Raw genomic sequence first — 19,436 nt, forward strand, 5'->3', positions numbered from 1 at the left:
GAGTACAGTATAACATACAACAAGCTTTCAGTCTAAAGGGGGAGGCAGACATTAATATGAATAAATTACAAATGTAAAAAGCCCCTCCTTGCACTCTGTGTCCCAGTGGGAGCACAGCAGTCAGGGACCAGAGTGGGTGAGGGGTGTTGAACAAATCCCCAGCACTGGAACCTATTCCTTTTCCATAGAGTCTCAGTCCTGAAACCTTAAGAAAGGCTTGTCCATAATTCCATGACCTAGTGGACAGAGCAAGGGCCTGGGAATCAGAGGAACTGGGTTCAAATCCCTGCTCTGCTACTTGCCTCCTATCTGGCCTTGGGCAAGTAACTGAACTCTTTTCTGCCTCATCTGTGAAAAAAGGATTAAATGACAGGAACTGTGCTAGACCTTATGATCTAGCATTGGCCCCAGGGCTTAGTACAGTGCTTGGTACATAGTAAGGGCTATACGATACCACAGTTATTATTATTCCTGAGGGGAAACTCCATTATATCACTGTGTGTGCAGAGCGCTGTAATAGTCCTTTGGGAATACATAATAGAAACGTAACATGCAATGGATGCCTTGGGGCAAGTCACTTAACTTCTCTGTGCCTCAGTTCCCTCAGCTGTAAATGAGAATTAAGACTGTGAGCCCCATGTGCGACAGGCACTGTGTCCAAACTGATTAGCTTGTATCTACCTCAATACTTAGCACAGTGCCTGGCACATAGTAAGTACTTAACAAATACCATTTAAAAAACTTGGCTCGCAAGGAGTTTATTTTATAATGGCATGGCTTTAGACCGATTCCCTCCCCGCCCCCACTGCCAAAGAATATTGGCTGAATATATTGGCATAATTTTCATTCCCAAACCCCCACATAAATCATCTTGGGCTTTGTTTTCACTTGAGAACTCTGTTCCAAAAATCAAAGTCTTCTTTCCCAGGATGAAGACTTGACAAACAACAGATAAAAGGATTCCATATGTTGCTAAAGCCTTTCATCCTATTTTTAGCTCTATACTTAGCATGAGGTTCTTCAGATCCTGTGTGTAACTACTTGTTTGGGATGAAACTTCAGCTTTCCAATCTACTGCTGCTGCTTTCTCTGCTAGGAAACAATCCTATGTTTAGAAAATTACAGGCACCTTATTTATGTATTGATGCAGTAGACGTTTGTTGGGATGGCTGAGAAAATCTTCTGGATAATCTTGTACTGCCACTGTCTCTTAGTTTTTCAACGCTATTTCTCAGACTATAGCGTGTCCAGCAAACGGGGACGCCCCACTCTCATTGCTACAGTGCTACCAACACAGAGGTGATGAATGTGGCTTGTCACTGGATAATTGCCAAGGGTCAGTATCTGCTCTGCAGATGATTTATACAAAGAGTTGAACGGAATAAAAATGAATCACCAGCACCCACCCTCTCAGAAAAACTGAGCAAGATTCAAGGGGCTTCGTTTGGCAGAGCTGCAGCGGCCAAAAAAAAACTTTTTTGATAGAATCCAGCCCATCACCCCGCCGCCCTCGACTTTCTGAAGTTGGCGTTGGTGGGAGTATCGCAAACCTCTGGGATGGAGAACTGCCAACCTGTTTACCCACAGCTCTCCGCATACCAGCCAGGGGAGTGGAAATTCCTTTTTCATCCCAACTAATAACTCGTCCACATCTCTAATCATCAGTTTGACCTGGAATGTTTCGCCCACCGTGTATCATGAAGCCAAGGCAAAGCAGAGGGTAGAGGCAAAGAGCCAGATCATTCAAGGAGATGGGATAGGAGGGGGAGAGAAACAGGGAACTCGAACGAAACAAGGTGAACTGGGTAATCAAATTCATTTTCCATTTCAGCCTGGTGTGAAGACTTAATTTGGCATCTGGTCCGTTCTCCTTCCCAAATCCACCCCATAAAGGCTGGGAGAGCCTATAAAATCCAGTCTAATTTCATCTCTGTGATTGGTGGACATTCTCCTATCTGGGTTGAGGAGATCTGAGAACACCTGAGACCTTGAATGGGAATAACTACACTTTGTACTCCCCCGATTTTTATGTAGGGTTGCTCTTCCTGCTTTTGGAAAGGAAATGAAACAAGATTAAGAAATAGGCTCACAAAGTGTTGTCCTTTGTATTTGCAAATGGTTTAATAAAACAGGGATTTCACTGTGAGTGTGTGTATGGCTCGGCTCAGCGAACCGACATGCGACCAAAGTTCCTTCCACTTTACCCACCTCTAAAGATTATCTTTCGGTTGCCTGCTGCAGCTGCTATTCGCAGAGCGCGGCACTGCTCGCAACCCTAACGCTTACAATCAAAGTCACCCAGAAGATTTTCACTGGAGACTTCCCTGTCTCTGATTGCCCAGACCCGGGTGATCTGTCTGTCACCGTTGTTTCCCAGAAGCCAAAGCAATATCACAGCATTTCAATCGATCAATCAGCCGTACGTATTGAACACTTACTGTACGCAGTGCACTGTACTAAGCGACTGGGACAGTAAGCTATAACAGAATTGGTAGTCGTGGTCCCTGCCTACGACGAGCTTACGGTCTAGAGGGGTAGATAGGCATTAATATAAAGTATAGATATGGACGTAAGTGCTGTAGGGTTGAGGGAGGGGTGAAGGGACTCGAAGCTCACCGTGGGCAGGGAACGTGTCTGTTTATTGTTACATTCTACTCTCCCAAGCACTCAGTACAGTGGTCCGTTCTCAATAAGCGCTCAATAAATACTATTGAATGAATGAATGAGTGAATGAAAGGGTGCAAATCTGAGTGCAAGGGGGGCGCAGAAGGGAGTGGGATGAGAGGAAATGAGGGCTTAGTCAGGGAAGGTCTCCTGGAGGAGATGTGCCTTAAATTAGACTCTGAAGGTGCCGAGAGTGATCGTCTGTCAGATGAGAAGAGGGAGGGAGTTCTAGGCCAGAGACAGGACAAGGGAGAGAGATCGCCGGCAAGAAAGACAAGGTTGAGGTACAGTAAGTAGGCTGGCATTAGAGGAGTGAAGTGTGCCACCTGGATTGTAGTAGGAAAGCAGCAAGATAAGGTAGGAGGGGGCAAGGTGATTGGAAGGAGGAAGTGAAACAGACATTTTATTGCCATTTCACAGAAGAAGAAACTGAGGCATAGAGAAGATCACACAACAGGAAGTCCCTCAAGGTTCACTTCTGGGCCCCATTCTATTTTCCATCTACACCCACTCCTTTGGAGAGCACTTTTTCTTCATGGCTTCAACTACCATCTCTGTGCAGATGATTCCCACATCTCCAACTCCAAGCCTGATCTCTCTCCTTCTCTCCAGTCTCATATTTCCTCCTGCCCTCTTGACCTCTCGACCTGGATGTCCTGCAGACACTACAAACTTAACATATCCAAACAGAATTCCTTATCTTCCCTCCCAAACCCCGTCCTCCCCGGGACTTCCCTGTCACTGTAGACATCACCACCATCCTTCCTGTCTCACAAGTCCGTAATCCTGCCGTTATCCTAGACTCATCTCTCTCACTCAACCTTCAAAAAAGTACTAATCCACCCTTTCCTCTCCATCCAAACTACTACAACAATAATCCAAACACTTATCCTATTGCACCTTGAATACTTGAATACTCCATGCTTACCTCCCTGTCTCCTACCTCTCCCCACTCTAGTCCTTAGTTCACTCTGCTGTTTGTTTTTCTACAGAACATTCAGTCCCTGTTTCCCAAATCCTCAATAATCTCCAGTGGTTGTCCATCCACCTCCACACATAAAGAAACTCCTTACAGTTAGCTTTAAAACTCTCAATTACCTTGCCCCCTTCTATGTTTCGTCCCTGATTTCCTACTACAACCTAGCCTGCACATTTTGCTCCTCTACTGCCAACCTATTCATTGTACCTTCATTCATTCATTCACTCAGTCATATTTATTGAGCGCTTACTGTGTGCAGAGCACTGTACTAAGCACTTGGGAGCATACAATACAAAAATAAACTGCCCACAATGAACTTTCAGTCTTAAGCGGGAAAGACAGACATCAGTGCAAGTTACATTGATCTCATCCATCTCGCCACCAATTTCTCATCCACATCCTGCCTCTAGCCTGGAAATCCTTCCCTCTACATATCTCACAGATGATCATTCTGCACACTTTCAAAGCTTTACTGAAGACACATCTCTTCCAAGCGGTCTTCCCTGACTAAGCCCACATTTACTTTTTTCCCACTCCCTTCTGAGCCTCTCTTGCACTTGAATTTTCCCCCCTTTATTCACCCCTCCCTCAGCCCCACAGCTGTCCATATCCATAATTTATTTATGTAAATATCTGTCTCCCCTCTAGACTGCAAGTTCTTCGTGGGCAAAGAACACGTCTACCAACTCTGTTTTATTGGACTCTCACAGGATCATGTTAAGTACATGATCACAATAGGTGATCAGTAAATACGACTGATTGATTGAAATAGGGGGGCTGGAGTTAGAACCTGAGTTTTCTGCATTCTATCATCATCATCAACGGCAGCAGCATCAGTGGTATTTGCTGAGCACTTATCATGAGCTGAACTAAGTGCTTGGGAGAGGACACAGTCCAGTGCTCTTCTGCCTCTTCCCCTCTTTCCAAACAGCCACCACGCTTGTCCAGGCCCTTGGCAAATCCCAGCTTGACTACTCCATTAGCCTCTAGTCTGCTGGTCTCCCTGCCTCCAATCTCTTCCGGTCTCTGCTGCCTTGATTCTTTTTCTAAAATGTGATTCTCTGCATATCTCCACACTCTTCAAAGCCCTACCATGATTTTTATTCAATCTTCTCTGCATCAAGCAGAAACTCCTGGTAATTGGCTTTAAGGCACTCAATCAGTGTCCTCCCTCCTACTTATCCACCCTCTTTTCCCACTTCACCTCAGCTCACAGTCTTTATTTCCCTCAAGTCAATCCATTCATTGTGTCTTCTTCTCTTAGCTCCCGCCACTGACCTCTTGCTCACATCCTCCCCACTGCCTGGAACTCCTTCCTCTTCCAACAGACCTCAGATCGCTCTACTTTGAAAACCCTTTTGCAATCACATTTCCCCCAGGAGGCCTTTCCCAGCTAATTTCTTATCTCTCCACTTTATAACCCCCAGTAACCACATGTACTTTCACACCACCTAAGCACAGATGTGATAACAATCCCCTGTAGCACTTATACATATAGATCCTCTATACTCTCTTGCTTCCTTCTATCTCTAATTTACTTTAATATTTCTCTGCCCACTAGATTGTAAGTTCCTTGAGGTATGGATCCTTACTTCTAATTCTATTTCACCCTCCCAAGGACTTGGCATTCTGCACTGTAGACACTCAGAAAATACCATCGATTGATTCATTTGTTGATTCATTTAGCTGTCCCTGGCTGGGTGGTCTCTGGGTACCTACCCTCAAGGAGTTCACAAAAGAGAGTTTTCACTAGCCACTACATGTCTGCTGTGTGACCTTGGGCGAGTCACTTAACTTATCTCTGCCTCAGTTACTTCTCAAATGGGGATTAGTACTGTGAGCCCCTTGTGAGACGTGGGCCGTGTCCAACCTGATTACCTTCTACCCCAGCGCTTAGAATAGTGTCTGGCACATAGTAAGTGCTTAACAAGTATGATTTAAAATAAAAGAAAAAGAAAGTCATATTCAAAGCCCTTGTGAACCGGACATAACTACCCAGTGTCACCCACACGCAAACAATTTTGCTTGATTGTTCTGACTGTTTAACCAAAACCTGAGGTCTTGATTTCCGGAGAAGAATGTGCTGTGTAGATCAGGGCTTGGCACATAGTAAGCGCTTAACAAAAAGCATAATTATCATAATTATTATCTGGCTTTAGCATGCTTAGCCACATAAGCTATTGCTGAATCATGAACAAATTTCTCTGTCACCAAGGAGTTGACTGAGGCATCACAATAGCTCCTTCTCTTCTTCAGCTCCTCACTCGCTAATACATTTTGGTGTTAATATCATTGAGAATGACTGCCCTGAAAGTGATCAGTCTTAGAAAATTTTTATAACAGTTATTAACCACCAAGAAAAATTTTCAAGTTTAATAATCATTACTCCCATCATCCGTCTAAGTGATATGAAATGGGTGTGCTCTGACCCTTAGAACATTCATTTTCCCTTGAGGATTCAGGAATTTCATTCCAGATAAGACTATCCCTTCACATAGTTTCCTGATTTCTCAAGCTCCGAACATTCTGTTTTTCTGCTTATGTAACTTTTGCTGCAGTTCATTAAGGAAAACAATTAAACAAGTTAATTCCGTGCCTGTAGTTAAGACAGTCCATCCTTAATACGTAGCCAGCAGATGAATGTCAGGCTTAAGGGAACTTAAGCAAAGTGATCGTAAATATAGAGTGAGGCAATTCCTTTTATATCTTTAAAAAAATGATTACAGCCAAGTTTTAGTTGCCAAAAAGCCACCGCCTATTCCATCTGCACTTTATTTTCTTGGCATTACCTCAGCCACTTGATTTTCTGTATTAGAGAACTATTTGACCACGATAGCCTTTCATAGTTATGTCAGATTTCTGCCTCTCCCCGCCCTCAGCCCCACTGTCTCTCAGCCTTCTTGTTATGGCTCCTGACTCTTCTGGGGGACCCTGGTCAGAAAGAGGTCCAGCAGAGGCCAAACTCACCACTCTTTTTCCTTCTTGCTCCCAGCCTTTGTCTCTTCCTCCAAGGGCCATGTCTACCCTGCCAGTGGAAGAGGAAACCTGGACAAGATTACACTGCTGTCCTCACAGGTGTAGTGGGATAGAAGCCGAGGGGGTCTAGTGGATAGAGCATGGACCTGGGAGTCAGAAGGACCTGGGTTCTAACTCTGGCTCTGCCACTTGTCTGCTATGCGACCTTGGGCAAATCGCTTCGCTTCTCTGGGCCTCAGTTCCCTCATCTGTAAAATGGGGATTAAAACTGTGAGCCCCATCTGTGATAGGGCCCTTATCCAACCTGATTACCTTGTATCTACCCGAGTGGTTGGTATAGTAACTGGCATATAGAAAATGCTCAACAAAAACCGTCATTATTATTATTATTATTATCACAGGCAGGAAAGGTGGACTGGTGGACCAAGGACCTGGGTTCCAGTCCCAGCTGTGCTATAGTCCTACTGTGTGACCTTGGGCAAGTCACTTAACTTCTCTGTGCCTCCAACTCTAGGCTGTAAACTCATTATGTTCAGTGAATGTGTTTGCTAATTCTGCTCTCCCAAGCACTTTGTCCAGGGCTCTGGACATAGTAACTGCTCAATAAATACCATTGATTGATTGATTGATTTCCTTACAATGTATTATTAAACGCTTTTGGGTGTATAGTAGTATTAATAGCATTTATTAAGTGCTTACTGGGAAGCAGCATGACCTAGTGGAACCAGTAAGGGCACTAGAGTTAGAGGATCTGGGTTCTAATCCCGGCTCTGCCCCTTTTTACTGAGTGACCTTGGGCAACTCACTGAACTTCTCTGTGCCTCAGTTCTCCAGTTCTCCCTCCTACTTAGACTGTGAGTCCATTTGGATCAGGGACTGTGTCCTACCTAATTAATTTGTATCTGCCATACGGAGACAACTCGATGGCATAAGACAAGACAAGACCCCACTGCTTAGAATAGTGTTTGACACGAAGTAAATGCTTAACAAATACCATTAAAAAATGCTGGGAAAGAATACACAGGTGGGAAGTGGACATGATCCCCATCCCTCAGGAAGCTCACAGTCTGAAAATAAAAAGAGGGAGAGGGGACTGGTGGGAGAGACATACGAGAGATGAAACAAAACACTAAGGCAACACGAGGACAAAACGAAAGATCAGTTGGGTTCTGTGGCAGGCAGAACAGCATTCCAGGCTCCCCGGGTGCAGAGTCCACAGTCCTGACCACGGCCACAGGGACCACTACAGAAGTAGCAGTCGCCACAGCCCTCCTGAGCTTGTGGAAGTGACCCCAGGACAGGTTTTCTCTGTCCTGCCAGGGTGATTGAAGGGAGATCGGGATGGAGGTTCCTTGGTGACATGGAGGAGGGCCTGGGTGGGATCTTGTGGGGGAGGGAGAGGACGGAGACATGGCGGTAAGGTTCAGGGGGATGCCAAGGTTGCTGAGAGCTGCAATGGGAGGTGGTGGGTAACCAGAGGGGTCACACGGCCATCTGGTGGACAGCACTTCATTCATTCATTCATTTGATAGCATTTATTGAGCACTTACTATGTGCAGAGCACTGGACTAAGCGCTTGGAATGTACAATTCGGCAACAGATAGAGACAATCCCTGCCCAGTGATGGGCTCCCAGTCTAAACGGGGAAGATAGATAGCAAAACAAAACAGAACAGAACAAAACAAAACAAGACACATCATCAAGATAAATAGAATCAAGGAACTTTACTGACCAAGTGCTTGGGAGAGTACAATAGAGTTGGTAGATACCCTCAACAAGCTTATAATCGAACAGATCGAAGAGATTAATTAATTAATTAATCATGGTATTGGTTAAGCGCTTACTATGTGCAAAGCACTGTTCTAAGCGCTGGGGTTGATACAAGGTAATCAGGTTGTCCCACGTGGGGTTCACAGTCCTAATCCCCATTTTCCAGATGAGGTGACTGAGGCGCAGATAAGTGAAGTGACTTACCCAATGTCACATAGCTGATAAGTGGCAGAGCTGGGATTAGAACCCATGACCTCTGACTTCCAAGCCCATGGTCTTTCCACTAAGCCACGCTGCTTCTCATAAGAGATCTCAAAAGATCCCTGTCATTGGATAGAAATATATCTTAACCATCCAAGGCAGGGATTTTTTTAAAAAAAAAACTCCCAGTGGTTGTGACTCACTGGCTCCTTTGGTAGCCTTAATGGTGTTTTATTTCTCTTCTCCTCAGGATGTCCTTCCATATCTATAACCTGAACAATCAACTCCAGACTGTAAGCTGGTTACGGACAGGGAACGTATCTGGTAATTCTCTTGAAAGGTACTCTCCTCAACCACGGGAACTCATTCGCTCCCACGGCTTCAAGTACCATCTCTATGCAGATGATGCCCAAAGCAACATCTCCAGCCCTGTTCTCCCCCTCTCCAGTCTCACAGCTCCTCCTGCCTTCAAGACAGCTCTACTTGGATGTCCTCCCGTCACCTCAAGTGTAACATGTCCAAAACAGAGCTCCTCATCTTCCCACCCACCCCTGTCTTCCCCCGTGACTTGCCCATCACAGTAAATGACTGTAAGCCCGTCGATTAGACTGTAAGCCCGTCGATTAGACTGTAAGCCCGTCAAACGGCAGGGACTGTCTCTATCTGTTGCTGACTTGTTCATTCCAAGCGCTTAGTACAGTGCTCTGCACATAGTAAGCGCTCAATAAACACTATTGAATGAATAAATGGCACCACCATCTTTCCCATCTAACGAGCCCGTAACTTTAGCGTGGTTTATGGAGAAGCAGCGTGGCTCAGTGGAAAGGGCACGGGCTTTGGAGTCAGAGGTCATGGGTTCGAATCCCAGCTCTGCCACTTGTCAGCTGTGTGACTGTGGGCGAGTCACTTCACTTCTCTGTGCCTCATTTACCTCATCTGTAAAATGGGGATTAAGACTGTGAGCCCCACGTGGGATGACCTGATTCCCCTGTGTCTACCCCAGCGCTTAGAACAGTGCTCTGCACATAGTAAGCGCTTAACAAATACCAACATTATTATTATTATTATTCTTAACTCCTCTCTCTCATTCAACCCACATATTCAATCCATCAGTAAGTCCTGTCGGTCCCACCTTCACAACATCGTTAAATCTGCCCTTTCCTCTCCATCCAAACCACTACCACATTAATACAATCAATCACTCCTAATAAATAATAATGTTGGTATTTGTTAAGCACTTACTATGTGCAGAGCACTGTTCTAAGCGCTGGGGTTGATATAAGGTAATCAGGTTGTCCCACGTGGGGTTCACAGTCCTCCTCCCCATTTTCCAGATGAGGTGACTGAGGCACAGAGAAGTGAAGTGACTTGCCCACGGTCACACAGCTGACAAGTGGCAGAGCTGGGAGTCGAACCCATGACCTCTGACTCCGAAGCCCAGGATCTTTCCACTGAGCCACTCTGCTTCCCATCCTATCACTCATCTTATCCCGCCTGGATTACTGCATCAGCCTCCTTGCTGATCTCCCAGCAACCTGTCTCTCTCTACTCCAGTCCATACTTCACTCTCCTGCCAAGATCATTTTTCTACAAAAAGGGTCAGGACATCTTACCCTACTCCTCAACAAACTGCAGTGATTGCCCATCCTCCTCCGCATCAAACAAAAACTTCTCACCCTTTAAAGCAGTCCATCGCATTGCCCCCTCCTACCTCACCTCGCTTCTCTCCTTCTACAAGCCAGCCCACACCCTCTGCTCCTCCAGGGCTATGGTTCTCCCTGTTCCTCGATCTTGCCTGCCTCACCGCAGACCCCTAGACCATGTCCTGCCCCTGGTCTGAAACACCTTCTCTCCTCAAATCCGACAGACAGTTACTCTCCCCTGCCTTCAAAGCCTTCCTGAAGGCACATCTCTTCCAAGAGGCCTCCCCAGACTAAGCCCCACTTTTCCTCACCTCCCACCCCCTTCTGCATCTCCCTGACCTGTTCCCTTTGCTCTTCCCCCCTCTCAGCTCCATGGCACTTATGTATATAACTGCAATTTTATTTATTTGTGCTGATGTCCGTCTCCCCCCGTCTAGACTGAAAGCTCCATGTAGGTAAGGAAGGCGACTGTTTATTGCTGTATTCTACTCTCCCAAACACTTAGTACAGTGCTCAGCACACAGTAAGTGTGCAATAAATATGATTGTATGAATTAATAGATAATTGATAATATTTAATTTAAAGATATGAACGTAAATGCTGTGGGGTTGGGGTTAGGGTGAATATCAAGTGTCACAGATCCAGGTGCCTAGACAACCAAGAAGGGAGAACGAGCCAGGGAAAAGAGGGTTTGAACGCTTTGAAGGTGGAGAGAGTGATGGCCTAGTGTATATGGAGTAAGAGGGAGTTCCAGGCCAGGGGGAGGAAGGGTGAAAGGGATCGGAGGTGAGATAGAGGAGATCGGGCAGAGCGAGTAAGCTGGCGTTAGAGGAGCAGAGTGTGCAGTCTGGGCTGTAGTAAGCACTCAGCAAATACCATTGTCACATTGATTGATCGGTCACTTTCTGAAAGACGTGACTGAAACAGCAGTGTGGCCTAATGGAAAGGCTCCGTCTCCCGCCTGCTCTGTGGCCCTGGACAAGTCACTTACCTTCTAGTGCCTCCGTGTTCCTCAACTGTCAATTAGGGATTCAATACCTGCTCTCCCTCCTCTTTACATTGTGAGCCTGGAAGTCAGAGGACCTGGGTTCTAGTCCAAGCTCTGTCTCCTATCTGCTGTGTGACCTTGGGTAAGTCGCTTTACGTCTATTGCCTCAGTTTCCTCATCTGTCATTCATTCATTCAATCGTATTTAATGAGCGTCCACTGTGTGCAGAGCACTGTACTAAGCGCTTGGAAAGTTCAATTCGGCCACAACAGATAGGGATTCAATACCTGCTCTCCCTCCCCCTTAAACTGTGAGCTCCATGTGGGACAGGGATTGTGTCTGACCTATTGTAATTATCCCAATGCTCGGCACATAGTAAGTGCCTAATGAATACCAGAATTATTATGATTCAGTGTGGTGCAAGGGTGTCCTGGGCCATATTATGGATGGGATATAAAAATCAACTCCTCTCAGAGTCGCACCTGGAGAGTTTCCAGTACTCTACCAGTCACCACTACAGGAGGGAGAGTCAAGCAAAGGCCTACCCATTCCATTCCTAGCTTGGCCAGTGGCTAGTGAGTGGAAGGCCATCTGCTACAAGTCAAAACTCACCCGTGCCGGGCAGCAGCGGCATGGGAGAGAGTCGAGGGCAGAGACTCATTTACTGCGCGGAAGGAGGCGGTGGCAAACCACTTCCACATTTTTACCAAGAAAACTCTACGGATCCGCTACCAGAACGATTGCAGATGGAAGTGGGGCATTCTGGAAGAGATACGTCTGTGGCGTCACTATGGATCGGTTACGACTCGACAGCAGAAGACAACAACAACAATAAAAATGAATGCTTTGATCTCTTCATTGCCCATTTTAACTTCCTAGTGCTTTTGATTAGATCCCTGACCCAGAAAGACAATCATGAAGGATTCAAAGAGCCCAGAGAGATAGGAAGTAGACCCCTAGTAGGGGAGGAAGGCTCCAGTGGAAGTTCTGTTCAAGATCACCCCTGGAAAACTACCTGGTTTGCCTGGACAGAGGTGATAAATCAATCATATTTATTGAGCGCTTACTGAGTACAGAGCCGTATACTAGGCAGAGCACCGGCCCCAGAGTCAGAAGGCCTGGGGTTCTAACCCCGACTGTGCATCTTGTTCACTTCAGTTCTCCGTGCTTCAGTTCCCTCATCTAAAAATGGGCATTAAGACTGCGCGCTCTATGTGGGACAGGAACTTTGTCCGACCCGATTATCTTAAATCTACCCCCCTCTTAATGCAATACCTAGCACATGGTAAGTGCTTAACAAATACCACAGTTACGATTATTATTATATGAGACTTGGTAGAAGTGTTCCCCGCCTACAATGAGCATAAAGGTAAGTAAGAGGGGAGACAAGTCAAGTCAGGGCTTCCACTGCAATTCTGCCTCTGATTCATTATTTTACGTTCTGGGGTCCTTGCTGAGAGCATCAGGTTGCTCCAATTTGCTCCCCCTTTGCAGATCAGAATAATAGTAACAGTGATAGTATTTGTTAAGTGCTCGCTTCGTGCACAGCACTGTATTAAGCGGTGAGGTTAGACACAAGATGCTCAGGTCAGACAGTCCCTGTCCCACATGGGGTTCACAGTCTAAGCAGGAGGGAGAACAGGGATCGCGTCTCCATTTTACAGATGAGGAAACTGAAGCCCAGAGAAGTGAAGTGACTTGCCCAAGGCCTTACAGCAGGCAATTGGCAGAGCGGGGATTAGAACCCAGATCCTCTCACTCCCGGCCTGGTCTCTTTCAGGAGAATGGAGAATCACCGGGGAGTTTGTCTCTATTTGTTTGAAGTCTATGATAATAGTCAGCTATTAAGTGTAATTATTACTAATTTGTTATGTTTTCAGCAGATGCTCTTATCATTATCATCTGGCAGCACGCTGAGGATATTTGAAAGGAAAAAAAAAGGGCTGGGTCCCTAAATTCTCCTCTGGCTCCTAAATTTTTGGCAAGACTGTAGAACAGTATGCTAAGTGCTTAGGACTGCACTAAGACTTCTAGGCTGTTCAAAATGTCTGGTGGACCTGCACTGGATTTGGAACCTAGGGTGACAGATAGGATATTTTCCATGAAGATGTGGGGCTTTATAGGCTTTTGGAAAATTATTTGTCAATAGTGAGCTGATTTCTCAATATAATAACAATTCCTTCACCGAATCTCATCTGTTCCCAAAATTCAGGTTTGTTATCCACATAGTTTTTCTCCAGTATTCATATCCCAAAGGAGCAGTATTTGAAAGCTATCATGCGGCCGGGGTCAGATTTTAAATTTCTTTTCCAGTCGATCCGTCGCAATTATGTACTAAGCATTTGCAATGTGTGAAGGTCTGTATTAAGAGCTGAGGAGGCTACGTGAACATGGATTCCGATGTGGCTGCCAACCCTGAGGGAGTTCACAGTCTTAACAGGGGGTGGCCAACATACTGGGAAAAACTAACAGGTGAGAAAACTAGTCAGTCAGCCAATCCTATTTACTGAGCACATTCATTCATTCATTCAATAGAATTTATTGAGCGCTTACTAAGTGCACAGCACTGTACTAAGCGCTTGGAATGAACAAGTCGGCAACAGATAGAGACGGTCCCTGCCCTCTGACGGGCTTACGGTCTAATCGGGGCAGACAGGCAGACAAGAACATACTGTGCGCAAAGCACCGTACTAAGAACTTAAAAGTGTACACCAGAACAATAGTACAGACACATTCCCTGCCCACAACAAGCTTACTAACAATTCGAAAGCAACAGCGGGGACTAGAACTGTTCGTTATTGCTGGGAATAATAATGTTGGTATTTGTTAAGCGCTTACGATGTGCAGAGCACTGTTCTAAGCGCTGAGGTAGATACAGGGTGATCAGGTTGTCCCACGTGAGGCTCACAGTCTTCATCCCCATTTTACAGAAGAGGTAACTGAGGCACAGAGAAGCGAAGTGACTTGCCCACAGTCACACAGCTGACAGGCGGCGGAGTCGGGATTCGAACGTATGACCTCCGACTCCCTAGCCCGGGCTCTTTCCCCTGAGCCACGCTGCTTCGGTCTCTTCTGATGTCACTGCTCCATGCAGGTTTAAATCATTACGATCCAAGACAAGTGGCTCAGTGGAAAGAGCCCGGGCTTGGGAGTCAGAAGTCAAGGGTTCAAATTCTGGCTCTGCCACTTGTCAGCTGTGTGATTGTGAGCAAGTCACTTAACATCTCGGTGTCTCAGCTACCTCATCTGTTAAACAGGGATTAACTGTGAGCCTCACGTGGGACAACCTGATTGCCCTGTATCTACCCCAGTGCTTAGAACAGTGCTCTGCACATAGTAAGCACTTAACAAATACCAACATTTATTTTTATTTTTTATCTTTCCACCTAAGAAGCAGCATGGCCTAGCGGATAGAGCACGGGTCTGGGAGTCAGAAAGCCCTGGGTGCTAATCCCGACTCCGCCACTGGTCTGCTGTGTGAACTTGGGCAACTCACTTCTCTGTGCCTCAGTTACCTCTGATATATAAAATGGGAATTGAGATTGTGAGCCCCAGGTGGGACGGGGACTGTGTCCAACCCGATTTGCTGGTATCCACCCCAGCCTGGCACATAATAACTGCTTAACAAATGCCCTAAGTAGGGGAAACAGTAATAATAATGTTGGTATTTGTTAAGCGCTTACTATGTGCCAAGCACTGTTCTAAGAGCTGGAGTAGATACAAGGTAATCAGGTTGTCCCACGTAGGGCTCACAGTCTTCATCCCCATGTTACAGATGAGGGAACTGAGGCCCAGAGAAGTTAAGTGACATGCCCAGGGTCACACAGCTGACAAGCGGCGGAGTGGGGATTAGAACCCATGACCTCTGACTCCCAAGCCCGGGTTCTTTCCACTGAGCCACGCTGCAGGACTTAGAATAGTGTTCAGCGCTCAGAACAGTGCTCAGCACTTAGAACAGTGGTCAGTGTTTAGAACAATGCTTGGCACATAGTAAGCGCTTAACAAATACCATCATTATTAAGTAGAAGGATGGGTCCGTATGTGCTGTGGGCTAAGGGCTTAGGTTTCTCCCTGCCTTCCGCCCCTCGTGGGGAGGCTCCAGTGCTTGGTCGGGGGGAGGGCACCACCACTGACATTGAGTTACCCGTACATTCATTAAATCATTCAATTGTATTTATTGAGCGCTTACTGTGTACAGAGCACTGTAGTAAGCACCTGGGGGAGTACAATATAACAATAAACAGACACATTCCCTGCCCACAAGGAGCTTACAATCTAGAAGGGGAAACTACATGGACCTCCGGGCTCTGGTTAATCTGAGGGGGCAGAGGTACCGATCCCAAATCTCACTTTTCTGAAGCCCAACGGTCCTTTAGTCCTGGTCTTATTTATTACACTCAATCAGTGGCAAATACTGACAACTTACTGAGTACAAAGAGGCATGGTGTAGCGGATAGAGCATGGGCCTGGGAGTCAGGACGTCATGGGTTTTTGTCCCGGCTCTGCCATTTGTCTGCTGTGTGGCCTTGGGAAAATCACTTGACTTCTCTGTGCCTCCGTTATCTCATCTGTAAAATGGGGATTAAGACTGTGAGCCCCATGCGGGAAAAGGGACTGTATCTAACCCAATTTGCTTCTATCCACCCCAGGGCTAAGTACAGTGCCTGGCATTAAGTGCTTAACAAATGCCACAATTATTGTTATTGTTATGACACATATTCCTTGCTCTCAAGGAGCTGTCAACCAAAGGAAAAAAATGCTTTCCAGATACTAAAGGCCAGAGGTAGGACAAGTACATATAGCAGGAAGGAGTGCAAACACACTGGGGTGAAACACCTGAACACATAATGGGATGTATAGTTCAGCATATGAATTATATATAATATATTTTATATATAAAGATCAAAATTACACATATAATAATGGCATTTGTTTTAAGCGCTTACAATGTGCCAAGAGTAAAGAGTAAGAGATTCATAAATAGTAATAGTAATGATTTAATACTAGTAATAGTATTGTTGGTGTTTGTTAAGCACTTACTATGTGCCAAGCACTGTTCTAAGCACTGGGGGAGATACAAGGTAATCAGGTTGTCCCGCATGGGGCTCACAGCCTTAATCCCCATTTTACAGATGAGGTAACTGAGGCTCACAGAAGTGAAGTGACCTTCCCAAGGTCACACAGCAGACAAGTGGGACATCCAGGATTAGAACCCATGTCCTTCTGACTACCAAGCCCGGGCTCTTTCCACTATGTCTCAAATGGTGAGGATTAAAGTCCACAAGTGTTAAGTGTGGATACTACTGAGGTGCTGTGAGTCTAGTCAGTCAATGATAAATATTTATTAACCGCATAATATGTGCAGAGTACTGTGCTAAAGGTTTGGGAGAGTATGACAATGGAGTTATAATAATGATATTTGTTAAGGGCATACTGAATGCCAAGGACTGTATTAAGCGTTAGAGAATCAAATCAGACGTAGTCTCTTTCTTTCTAGCTCTCATTTCCTCTACTCTCAAGCCCGTCTGTTATTTTGTACTTTCCCAAGTGCATAGTACAGTGCTCTGCACACAGTAAGTGTTCTAGAAATATGATTGATTGATACCACATGGGACTCACATTCAAAGAAGGAGAGAGAACAGGTATTGAATCCCCATTTTACCAATGAGGAAATTGAAGTTAACTGAGAAGTAAGGTGACTCTCCCAAGGTCACACAGCAAGCAAGAGGCAGAGCCACTATGAGAACCCAGAACCTAGGCCAGATTTTTTTCAATTAGGCCATGCTGCTTTCTCAAAAGCATAAGTAGACATGATCCCTGCCTCAAAGACTTTACAGTCTATCAGGGGAGTCAGACATTAAAATAAATTACAGGTTAGGGAAGCGATTGAGTTTTAGGGTATGTACATATGTTCTGGGTGAGTGGTGTCTGAGGACCAAAGTATTTAGAGTGTTTAGACTCAAGTGTACAGGTGACCCTGAAGGAGTTATTCCCTTTCCAGGAGGAAATGGGATTTTTAGCTCGGGGGGCGGGGGTGGGGGGAGGTGTCCAAGGATGGGGAAAGCTCTGGTCTGGCAGATTTTGTGGGGAAGGGATTGCCAGGCTGAGGGAGCAGCCTGAACTGGGGATAGGATAATAATAATAATAATAATGTTGGTATCTGTTAAGCGCTTACTATGTGTAGAGCACTGTTCTAAGCGCTGGGGTAGACACAGGGGAATCAGGTCGTCCCACATGGGGCTCACAGTCTTAATCCCCATTTTCCAGATGAGGTAACTGAGGCACAGAGAAGTGAAGTGACTTGCCCACAGTCACACAGCTGACAAGTGGCAGAGCCGGGATTCAAACCCATGACCTCTGACTCCAAAGCCCGTGCTCTTTCCACAGGATAGTCAAGACTGAGGTAGATTAGGAGGTGAGCTGCAGAAAGGAATCAATGGATGGTATTTAGAGTGCTTACCGTGTGCAGAGCGCTGTACTGCTTGTGTTTGGGAGAGTACAACAGAGTTGGTAGACATATTAGCTGCCCACAATGAGCCTACTGTCTGGAGGAAGAGTGCAGGCTGGGGAATAATAATAATAATGGTATTTTTAAGGGCTTATTATGTGCCAAGCACTGTTCTAAGCACTGGGACGGATACAGGGTAATCAGGTTGCCCCACGTGGGGCTCTCACTTTTAATCCCCATTTTCCAGATGAGATAACTGAGGTACAGAGAAGTGAAGTGACTTGCCCAAGGTCACACAGCAGACAAGCGGCGGAGCCGGGATTAGAACCCACGTCCCCTGACTCCCAAGCCACGCTGCTTCTTAGCAAGTGGAAAGAGTCCAGACCCCTGGTGAAGAACCCTAAAGTAATGGTGAGAATTTTCTGTTTCAGGTTTTTGAGAAGTGGAGAGATGAATGAATGAATGATTGATTGTTGGTATTTGTGCTTACTATGTGCCAAGCACTGTTCTAAGCGCTGGGGTAGATACAGGGTAATCAGGTTGTCCCGCATGAGGCTCACAGCCTTAATCCCCATTTTACAGATGAGGTAACTGAGGCCCAGAGAGATGTGTGTTCAGTGATGCCGCAGCATGGACGTGGCTCAGTGGAAAGAGCACCGGCTTTGGAGTCAGAGGTCATGGGTTTGAATCCCGGCTCTGCCACTTGTCAGCTGTGTGACTGTGGGCAAGTCGCTTCACTTCTTGGTGCCTCAGTTCCCTCATCTGTAAAAATGGGGATTAAGACTGTGAGCCCCACATGGGACGACCTGATTCCCCTGTGTCTACCCCAGCGCTTAAAACAGTGCTCTGTACGTAGTAAGCGCTTAACAAATACCAACATTATTATTATTATTAGTGTAGACTGAATGGGGGAGAGGCTGGAGCCGCTAGACTGTAAGCTTCTTGACAGCAGGGATCCTGTCTATAAATTGCATTGTGTTGTACTCTCCCAATAGTAAGTGCTCAATAAATGCCACAGATTGACTGACTGACAGGAGACCAGGGAGGAGGCTGATGCAGTAATCTAACAATGATATGGACTAAGGAGATAACTATTTGGAGTGGTGGGGAAGGAAAGGGTCCAAGAGATAGTGTTTGCTACATAGTATGCACTTAACAAGTACCTTAATTATTATACTGTGCAGGAAGCACTATCAACATTTATTAGTTCCAGCCTAGGTGCTGGTACTAATTGACCAGCAATTAGAGAAGCAGCGTGGCTCACTGGAAATAACCCGGGCTTGGGAGTCAGAGGTCATGGGTTCGAATCCCAGCTGTGCCACTTGTCAGCTTTGTGACTGTGGCAAGTCACTGAACTTCTCTGTGCCTCAGTTACTTCATCTGTAAAAGGGAGATTAACTGTGAGCCTCACGTGGGACAACCTGATGACCCTGTATCTCCCCCAGCGCTCAGAAGAGTGCTCTGCACCTAGTAAGCGCTTAACAAATACCAACATTATTATTATTATTATTGACATGATTGAAACCACCTGCACAAACAACTATGGCCCACCTTTCTACGCCAACTTTGAATATTACTTTAACAATATTGTGATTGTTATCATTATTCTGCTGACCATTTACCCCAAGCAGTTAGGTTTTATACTTTTTTTTCCTTTCTGGGGTAAAAGAAAAAGCAACTAGATGTAAAATAATCCCTAGTCCTCGTGCTTTCTCAGTGACATGTCAAAAAACATGCCACAATCTTTCTTCCTAAGATGTACTGTTT

General features: G+C 45.8%; 1 non-coding gene across 1 annotated transcript; it reads left to right on the top strand.

Moving 5' to 3' along the window:
* Window positions 1-11,685: 11,685 nt before the first annotated feature.
* On the top strand, window positions 11,686-11,823 carry LOC114809662. The gene has a single exon (XR_003757439.1). It is a non-coding gene; the product is annotated as a small nucleolar RNA SNORA7 (small nucleolar RNA).
* Window positions 11,824-19,436: the final 7,613 nt, after the last annotated feature.

The sequence above is a fragment of the Ornithorhynchus anatinus genome, chromosome 2, assembly GCF_004115215.2.
Source record: "Ornithorhynchus anatinus isolate Pmale09 chromosome 2, mOrnAna1.pri.v4, whole genome shotgun sequence".
Classification (NCBI taxonomy): domain Eukaryota; kingdom Metazoa; phylum Chordata; class Mammalia; order Monotremata; family Ornithorhynchidae; genus Ornithorhynchus; species Ornithorhynchus anatinus.